Source organism: Parus major, chromosome 5 (assembly GCF_001522545.3).
Source record: "Parus major isolate Abel chromosome 5, Parus_major1.1, whole genome shotgun sequence".
Lineage (NCBI taxonomy): Eukaryota > Metazoa > Chordata > Aves > Passeriformes > Paridae > Parus > Parus major.
In genome coordinates this window covers 44980331-44990525 of record NC_031774.1, presented here as the reverse complement: position 1 = coordinate 44990525, position 10195 = coordinate 44980331, and positions in this window count along the sequence as shown.

The window sequence follows — 10195 nt, the reverse complement described above, 5'->3', positions numbered from 1 at the left end:
CAGCTCTCAGCGAAGTGCTGTTTCCTGCACTGCTTTCCCAACTCAGTGCAAAGCTCTGCTGTGCTTGAAGGCTCAAGCTGGTCACAGTCCTCAGCTGGGCACTGGTGGAGATATTGTAGACAGCCTGGACCTGTTGCGTGCGGACTTGGTGACTTGACAGGTCTGGATTTGATACAGTTGGGAGGTACAAATCTTATAGTACAGCTGTGTCTTATGTTGCTGAAGACGTGCACCAGGGTGTTTTGTGGCAGTCTCCATAGCACTGAAGGTTTCATGCCTGCAGATTGCGTGGCTATTGCTAAATGAGAGGCGATAAAACGCAAAAAGTTGCAGCAAGGTTAGAATAGGGTGGAGATTCCTACCAAAAGTTGATGGCAATATTTTCTTTCTCAGAAAGAATTCAGAAGGATGTCTGTGGGATAGTTTAGTTGGTGTGAAGTGTAAGCCTGACTGCAGACTGAGTTGACTGACAGGGAAGGGTTGGGAGCAAGGCAGAACATTCCTTAAAATGAAGCGATTTGCCCAGTGTGAGCAGACTCCTTGGAGCACTGTCCATTTTCCACCAAACTCATCTCAGTCTGTGACTGGTCAGTCTTTGGTCAGTCTCTGTCCATGGTCTGACCCTGCTGAGTGTGGTGAGGTCCAGGGGGAGCTATGTGCCGTGTCACAGCACCCGCAGTTCAGTCTGTGCAATACGGTCAAGTGAGGTAGTGCTTAAACGTTTTCTGGTGAGTGATTGTAGATAACTTATGGTCAAAAATTCTAAAATAAGTTGATACAGAAGATCTCTGGTCTGTTTCTATTAACTTCTTAAGCCTCTTGGAAATTCACAATGAGCAAACGTGTGCAAGAGGAAGATCCCGGGTAGCTGCCAGCAGCTTAGCATGACATCAATCCCAGGCAAAAGAATAGAACTGAGAGAAGATTTAGAGAATTAAAAGTAGGGAATATAATTAATGCCATTCAGCATTCTTTTTTGGAGAATATGTCTTGTCAAACAAACCTGATTTATCTGATAAGATTGGAAGTTTGGGGGATAAGATAACTGTGTAGATATAATATACTTTAACTTCTGTAAGGCGTTTGATTTTATTCCACATGACATTATTATTAAAATATTAGTACTATATACTTTTACTGAAGCATATCTTAAACGTATTAAGAACAAGGTAACTGACAGAGCTCAAAAAGTAGTTGTCAATAGGGAATCTTTACTGAATGTGAACATTTTTTAATGTAAGTCTGCAGGGATCAGTCAGAAGCCTCATGCTGTTCATCATTTTTGGCAGTGATATGGAAGTAAATATATAATTATTTCTGATAAAAATTCTGGGTGACAGAAAGATTGATAAGTGAGAACAAGGGCAGTAGGATACAGTGCTCTTGGTTAATTGCCCCTAGTGAAACAAAATTCCAAAATTCCTTTAAATCTAATTAAATAAAACAGTTTTGTTCATCTGGACAGGAATGAAGCACAGAACCGGAAAGCAGAAGATTTGTGAGAGACTTTTCTGTGTGCTGGCCTCTGGAGAAATGAGGCTTTCCCAGGGAAGAGGCAGTTTGCCTGCAGGATTCTATGGCCTCCATCTGATGGTGTTGGTGGTCCATGGCTTGGCAGAGCTGCTGTTAGAGGAACCTCACTGAGGAGGCTACTGACAAAAAATGACTCTTCATCCTCAGTGCTGTGGAAGGCCTAAGAGAAATGTGGATTGGATACTGGTTAAATTTCCATCTTTGGTAGTGTATCTGTGAGGTCTCCAGTATGTTGTCTCATTACCTTTGTCCATTGGAAGTTTTTGAAGGTGCCCTGCATTTGTACCACAGGAACCAGACTTGGTGGTAGAGTTTAGCCTGAATATAGAGCAGGGTCCACACTAGTGATACCGGCTTGCAATTCTCTGTTAGCACTCCAGACATTAAGTAGGCTGCAACGGCAAGGGGCATACAGCACCGAAATGAGACCACAGAGGTGTTGCATACCCATATTGTGGCTATCTATGTTACTTTAGAGGCTCTTGACCACACAAGCTCCTTGCACACACATTACTTGCTCACCATAGGTGCACATGGGTGCAATCTATGCCATGCCAAGGCTTTTCCTGCTGGTGAGATGAGAAGTTGTGTACCCAGGTGTCATGCAGTGACCCCATTGGCAACAGGGACATAAAGTACCCTGTTATGAAGGCCAGTCCAGTCCAGTGCCAAGAGCCTTCAGCAGAGGCCAAGTGTAAGTTCACAGGAATAAGATTCTGTAAACATCTTCAGGTTTGTTGGATTTTGAAGAGAGAGATTTTGAAAAGGCGGAGGAGGTAACTACTCTTTGGTTACTGCTTTTAGCTTTGACTAAGCCAGATCTGCTTGTGCATGCAGTGTCAAAACCTTCCTTGTTTCCAAAACCTGACCACAGCATCACAGAGTAATAATTTACACTGGAAAGGACTGCTGGTGGTTGTCTAGTCCAACGGCCTGCTAAGGGCCAATAAAAGCCAGCTGCTCCCAGATGGAGATTTCACAGTCTCCCTGGCTCATCTGCTCAAACACTTCACTACTCTCATTGTAGTTTTTGTGGATTTTTTTTTGTTCATAATCCAGCTGGAACTTTCTATGCTCAGCTTGTGTCTGTTGTCTCTTTCCCTGTTCCTGTAGTCCTCCAAAGGAAATCCACTCAACTTCTTATACCCTCCCATACCAGGGTGTCTGTAAACAGCTCTCCCTGGAGCCTTATTTGACTGAAGAAGCCCTGCTGCCTCAGCCTCTCCATACCTTAGCTCCCTGGCCATAGCAGCCCTCCATGTGTCATGTTCCTGTACTTCACTGTCTCTGCACCCAGTGCTCTGAGGGTGTCCCACCAGCACTGAGCAGACACAAATGGCCATTTCTGTCAGCCTGCTGTTATACTTTAAAAAGGGAGAAATTAAGGGAAAAAAATAGGTTTTACTGCTATAAAGCTTAGCTTTTCTCAGCAAGATCCCAGCATGTGACTGTTTTACCACCCATACAGGGAAAGGTGGGGGGCAATCAGACCAGAAGAAGGTGCCCTTGAGGCAAACAAACCAGCAATGAAGTGTCTGCTGGAAGCATCCACCTCAGAGTTAGCTATGGCTCAGCCAGCCCTCTGGGATCCTCAGCTGCGTGACTTCCTGGTACCAGAGGTGCAGTGAAGATGGAAAACCCTTTGATGAGACTGACAGGAACTTCAGGTCCAAATAGCAAAGTGCACCAGGCTCTGGTCTGTCCTTCTCTGTGCTGCACTGCTGCTCGATGTCCAGCGCACGCAAACGGCTTCTCTATCACCGTGTGAAGGACCAGAGGCCATTCATAACCAGACCAACTTTCAGCATAGCTTTCCAGCCACAAGTTTCCCTAAGCTAAAAGAAAACAGTGTATCTTACTAAATAAATGATTAGATGTCAATGATTTTCTGCCTTCTAGAGCAGAGTTATTTGGAAGCATGAAAGGAAATAGCTGCAGCAGTATAAAACCGCTGCCCTTTGCACTTGCATCTTTCCCACAGAGTAATCCTTCATTCATTGTTTACTTAATGAGAAAAGAAAGAGGTTAATTTATAAAACCAAATAAAAAACAGACAGAGGACTTTATTTGTGGAACAAAAAACTGAATTAAATGAACAGTCTGTCCATTAATGCTGTTAATTGTGCCATACTCCACTGTGGAAAATACACAGATCTTCTAGGATTCTGCTCTTGCTGGTGGAGCCCACAGTCTGTCTCCATTGAGGGTTCAAGCCAGAACTCTGTGGCAAGAGATTCCTAAAAACTTCTTACTTGGTGAATTAATTCATCTCCCAGTCTGCGACAGGCTCACCCTCTCAGCGGTTTCTTAAATTTAATAGATAAATATAGGAATAATTGGCAGAGCTGATCTTGTTGGTGAATGCTGCTGTTTGAATTATTTGCAGATTCTTGTGAACATCCATAGAGAGCTGTGGCAAGGAAGAGAAAGAGGGACTGCTTAATTCATTTCCCCTGCTCCAGAGAAGTCTGTAGTACCTGTGCTAGAATTTAGCAGTTTCTAGGTTATTTCTGTTGGCTGTAGGATGTTGCAGAGGTTGGAGTTAAACCCAGGTGGGGAGAAGTTTTACATTTCATCTGTGCATTTCCTGGCAGCCATCCCTCTTTGCCAGTCAGTGCATGTCTGAAATCTCCATCATCCCTTCTGGGGGTGGACACAAGGTAGCTGTGCCCTGATGTAGATGGGAGTGTGTTAGATCTGCATGGATGAGGGTTACTCGATGCTGAGACTGGCTGGGGGCTGAAGCAACCCTATCTCCGTCTGTTTCCTCAGTCAGCTTACAGAGGAGGGAGGGAACAGGGAGAACTGGGCCAGAGTGGGTCTGTGATGGAAAGAGGGATCAATTCATGAAGGCATCTACAAGTAGTTCATGCAGACTCCTAAGAATAACGTTTGATTCTCTTTGGGAAGCTGAGTATCACTGTGAAGTGTAGATGAAGAAAAAAATGTCGGGGAAAAAAACCGTTGTTTTGCTGGAATTCCCTCTGGTGATTTAGAAGATTTTGTGTTGGAAAAGACACTTTCTTCTGGGCTGTAACTGAAATGAAAGGAAATACATAAAGAAGGTTAATCTATCAACTGAGCTATACCAGCTGCTCCATGAATGCTGAGGCTTCATGGAGCTTTGAAGTCTCCACTGCCACCCTGCTGAAAGGAGCTGGGGACAGTTAGTTCTTTGCTAACTTCTCATCACCTTTGTCAGCCAGCTCGATCTTCAGATTGTTATAGAAAGAGTGAAATGCTGTTTGTGAAAACAATTAGTGAAAATTTAAACCAAACTGATACCACTAACCATGTACAGAATTTGACACAAAAGCAAGGCCTGGAGCAGAAGTTTTTCCATTCCTATGTCAGGCAGATTCATGAATTTTAAATTTAAACTGCAGTTTGGTTTATTTCTGACATTATAGAATTCTACTTCTTAACTTTAAAGTTAAGACTTTAAGACTTGTTTCTATATATATGTATTTTATGTCTATATAGAATGCATGTATAAAGTATGTGTATTTATGAATATAAATTCGTACATACTTACTGTAAGTGTATGTATATGAAAAAATATGTAGTTGTTTCTCTAACATACCTTACTGGCACACAGAATTATATCCAGTTTTTGGAAAGTGGATTTTTTGAAATGCCGCCATCTCTTTGTTGAGTATTCAAAGAACATTGTAATTATTGCTGTCAATATATTTTAAATGCTTAGTGGAAAAAGTTGAAAACATTTTTGTTAGAACATGCATTTGTTTGTAACCTGTTCAATACATCACCTATTTGTATGCCAGCTGGCTACTTTTCAAAAATGTACTATTATGAAGATATATATGGGGTTTTTTTATCATTGTGATATATTTTTATGCTGTTGTCACACATTAATAGAGATCCAACCCTTCCATAATATCTTCTGTAAATATTTGGGTGACATAAGACTATCCCTTTTCTGGATATATTGGCAAAATTGCTCTTGGCCTCAGTTTGGGAATGCAAGCAATTTTTTTTCAGTTCAAAGTAAATGTAGTTGTGCTTGCCAATGGTTACATCAACATGGCAGTGTTCATTTTGTCTGGAAGGTACTAAGCTGTGATGTCTTCATGTCTGGAACTGTGGCTCTGGAACAGGTCTGGGTCCTGGGAATGGACAGCTGGGCAGATGGAGGCCGTGGCTGGCATCACCTCGCACAAGGAGCTTTGGGTCGAGAGGGTGCCTACAGGCACTGTGTGCTTGCTGGCTTCTTGTTGTCTTTCAGTGGAGTGACTTGTGGTCATGGTTCTTCATCTGATGATGCCAAAGGCTGCTTGTGCCTCTCTTGAGGTTTAGAGCATTTCAGAGTGTTATTTTCAATGTTTGTGTTTCAACACAGGGCTGCAAGGTGTGAGGGAAGAATAATTTTACAGTATAAGCAATCTCTGTGTGAATGTCACCTCAAAGGAAGCCAAGGGCTGTGTTGCTGAAGGTGAGCCTTCCTCCTGGCTGTTGTCAGCTGTGCAGCTCCTTTAGGCTGCCTTTGGGCTGTGCACAGCCGCTTCCTGCTGGGGCATGAGCCACCACATGGCAGGGCTGGGCAAATCCTTCTTCTGGTGAAGCCCATATTGAAGTTAGGGTCTGTTAGAAAACTCTTCTGGTTCCCCAGCCTCTGTGTGCAGACAATCAGTGAGTTTGTCGACTCTGTCTTGTGGGTTTTTTCTGCCTCCTTTCTGAGGGCAAAGGTGGTACATTTTTTTAGTGGAAGCAGGGAGAATCCAACACCAGAGGTCATTTGGCTAGTAGATTTTTCCTGCTCACTTAAAAAGTGAAGCTGGCACCTCTTGGAAAGCATCTATCCTATGCTGAAAGTACTTATCTATGCTTTTGTGCTTGTGTCCTTCACAGTTCTTCAGAGCCATGTCTGAACAGGGTTGAGAAACTCTTCTGTGGTGGGCTCTCTCTCTCCTAAACTCTCCTTGGACTCTATTGTGGTCTCAAGGGGGAGGCTGTGGTGTTTATGGATACATTAAAAGAGGGTAATTTTTTGTTTGCTATTCCGCTTAAATCTGGGAGAAAACTGTTGTAGGTTGAGATAGCTGAAACTGGCTGTCTGTAGTTAGCATGGCAAGGGCTGTGGGCTGGATGTCTTTGCCCCCCCCAGCCAGGCTGCGTCATCCTGCCACAGCAAGCAGCCAGAGGGAGAAGAGAAACCTGAGATGCACAACATGTAAATACTCCAGAAATACTAGGAATTTGGCAAGAAGGCCAGCAGTGGCTTCCTCTCTCCCTGAAGATACTGCCATATGCCCACAGATAAATCCAGTTATTTCAGCAGTGTTGGCAAAACTGGTTTTTGACTCCCCGCAGGTCCCAGGCTGGCATGAGCACTGCCCTGTCTTCCCCGGGGCAAGGGGCTGCAGGGCGAGGAGGAGACATGGGAGACCAGGGAAAAGCAGTGCCTTTGGAGGGGGTGGCAGGACCTGTGGTATGGCAGCCAGGGTATGGGACAGCTGCCTTGGGCAGAGGGCCTCAGTGGGGCAGTGCACCTTCATGCACGCCATCCCCCTGACCTGATTTTGGGGTGCAGGATTGCGGCTGGCACGGGGGCTGAGCACTGGAGGCAGGACACACGCCTCCTGCTTGTGTCCTGTGCTGTCTCCTTTGCATTTTGAGATCTGATGGGATCATGCCACAATGAAATGGAATAGCTGCAAGCAGATCACTTTTATGACTTATTACTGCAATAAAATTACAAGTTTATGGCAGTCAGAGATCTAGGCATGTGCCCATAATTTTTCCTTGTTGCTGTGTATTGCCCAGATAGTTGGCACATGAACTGAACTGATCTGTGTGAGAAAGAGATGATGCTGGGTGTGCTGCCCCTTTCCTGCTTAGTGCCTTGGGCCCTGGCATTCCATCCTGGAGCGTGGCACCGCCAGGGATGTGGGGCTGGCAAAGCACAGCAGGAGCTTTTGGATTTGGACAGCAGGAAACAGTGTACCAATGCAGCACCTCCTCTGAGAGATCTCCTTTATCAGTGCCAAACCTCGGGTACCACTTTCCTGGCCTTGTTACTGCTACAAATGGAAGGTGTGTGGTGGGTTTTGGTTTGGGGCTTTTTTGTGGGCTTATTTGTTTGTTTGTATTTTTATGTTTTGGGGGTTTTTTGGTGGGTTGTGCAGTTTGTTTTTGGTGTGTTTTTTTTTTTTTTTTTTTCTTGGAGTTTTGGTGTTGGTTTGGTTTTTGTGTGTATGTGTGGTATTTTGTTTTGTTTTTTTTTTTGGTTTTTTTAAATTAATTTTTAATGAGAGGGGGAGATACTTAACTGTATAGGAATGCCAGGGTCAAGAATTCACTTCCAGCTCCTGGTTCCACTCTTCTGTACATAGCCCTTCTCCCTCCATGCCATCTGTCTGTTGAAATTAATGCTTTAATACCCTCTGCAGGGTAGCATTGCTATTTATTTATTCCAATGTTTAAATTTATTTTTGACTTTTAGGATTAAGCTGGAGTGCCCAGGCATCATCGTGGACTGTGAAAATCCCAAGACAGCATGTCACATAGGCTCTTGAAAAGGGGGGAAATATGTGAAATGCTGGTTTTGCCTGTTTTCCTTGGCTTGCTTTCCTAGCTGTGCTCCCAGGGCAGGGGAGGGGACCAAGGCCCCTCCCAGAATTTAGTTTCTGTGGTGTGACCCAAAGCAGAGAACATTTGGTATGCAATGCCCCAGAGTCCTGGGCACCTGGATACCACCTTGCTGCTCCTCTGCTCCTTGCAGTTCTTCCCTGCTGGCTGCACCCTGGAATTCAAGCACAGTCTCCTCAGAATAGCCTTGGAACTCCTAGACTTCTGACTTGCATGGCTTTTTTTCCCTTCAGAGGTAGCCAGAGTCTGAGACCATTCCACAACAGTACTTCTTTAACAGAAGAAAGATTTGAAATATCATAACCTAATTAGCAATCCTGTGTTTCTCATCTTTATCTGCCACCAGGAACATGTCCCAGGATGGACTCAGGGATCCCACCTGAATCTGCAGCACATCCTGGGAACCCTGCTCCTTTCTATTTCCTTCCTTTGTTATAGTCAATTTTCTGTCTGTACTTGGGGGGGTGTTGTTTGGGTTTTATTTGACTCCAGTTTAGTGTGTGACTCAGCATTGCTGTATGTTTTGTTCTGCTGCTGGTTTCTGCATTCCCCAAACCTCCTGGTGCTATCAGCTGATAGCACCAGTGTCTTACCCTAAATTTCTGTCTGTGATCTCCATACAAGCTACCACCCTCCTTTGCTTGCTGAGGTCTTTCCTTGGCCATGCCATCCTATGGTGGAGACCATGTTTACCTGGAGATAGCATGCACATTAGCCAGTAACTGTCATATTAATTGCTTTGTGATAATGACATGGTATCAAGCAGGGTCCATGCAGACAGATTCCCCTGTTTACCCCACTGGCCCGGCTGCCCTGGCCCTCTTTGGGTGCCCACTCAGTTGCTGGGGAGCTCAGCTCCTGCCATCACTATCTGGAGCTGGTGCTTTCTTTCCCGTGTGTCTGGATAGGATATGTCCTTTTTATTTTACATCCTGGAGCCTTTAATTACTCTCAACAAGTCCCTTTCACACTTCGAAAATCCTGTAGCAATTTCAGTTTGAATTGCTTTCTCTGAGGCTTTGGTTTAGATGAGTGCACCTGCTCTGGGGTTCCAGTGGTAATTGGGCTGTAATAGTTATGATCCTTTAAATGCACTTAAGGTACCATGAGCTTTAAGAACTGATAACGATGCAATCTGGCATCTCAGCACTGTTTTTGTCTTGTCTCTCAGCATTTTGGTTTAAATTGTATTGTTTTGCCATTTGTGAAGATTACAGATATTCACAGGTTTTAGAACTTGGATGTATTTAATCAAATGCTGCCCTGTGTTCATGTACCCATCCCACAGATCTGGGTCCTGGGCTGCTCCTCATTTCCCACTCTGCCAAACCCCTGCTGAGCTCAGTGGGAGTTTTGCCAGAACAAGGCCCTAAAAAAGAAGTATGACTCATTTGAGCAGTTGTGCTCATTTGTGCACCAGTCCAGGCTCACGTTAAAAGGATATTAAACAAAAAATACTAAAGAACCTACTTGTCTTGTCCTTGCCTAGAGCAAACATTTATCCTGGGACTGGTCCAGCAGGTTAAAGACAGCTTTTCCTCTGGTTCGTGTGTTACTTAGGATTTTGTGGTGTGGATACTGTCAGAGCTTTTACAGTTCTCTGCTGCCTTAATTCCCCTCTAAGGAGGTAGAACAGGGAGGGGGACAAAGAAAAGAGAAAGGCATCTCTCTCAGGCATGTACAGTAGCAAGAGGTGTACAGCCTGTAGCCTGCTGCTGAACTCAGAAAATAAAATTTCCAGAATTACCAGTTGTGAGTGTGATAATGAACTGAAAGCAAATATGGTTCAGTTTGCTGTGAATCATTCTTAGGGGGTTTAACTGGGCTTGGATGAGCTGGCATTGTTGCACTGCAAGAATAGAGTTGTTTCAGAATTAGACAGGCATATCTGCTTGGCAATGCAAAGCTGCAGCATCCCAATGGTACTGGGAAAATTTACCCTCAAAAAGGCTTCCTAGGGTGGTTTGAGGAAGTTCTGTGGGTGGGGAAGGAGCCAACTTCTCCCACAAGGTCCCAGGACCTGGGAATTCACCTGCTGGGACCAAATGCTGTC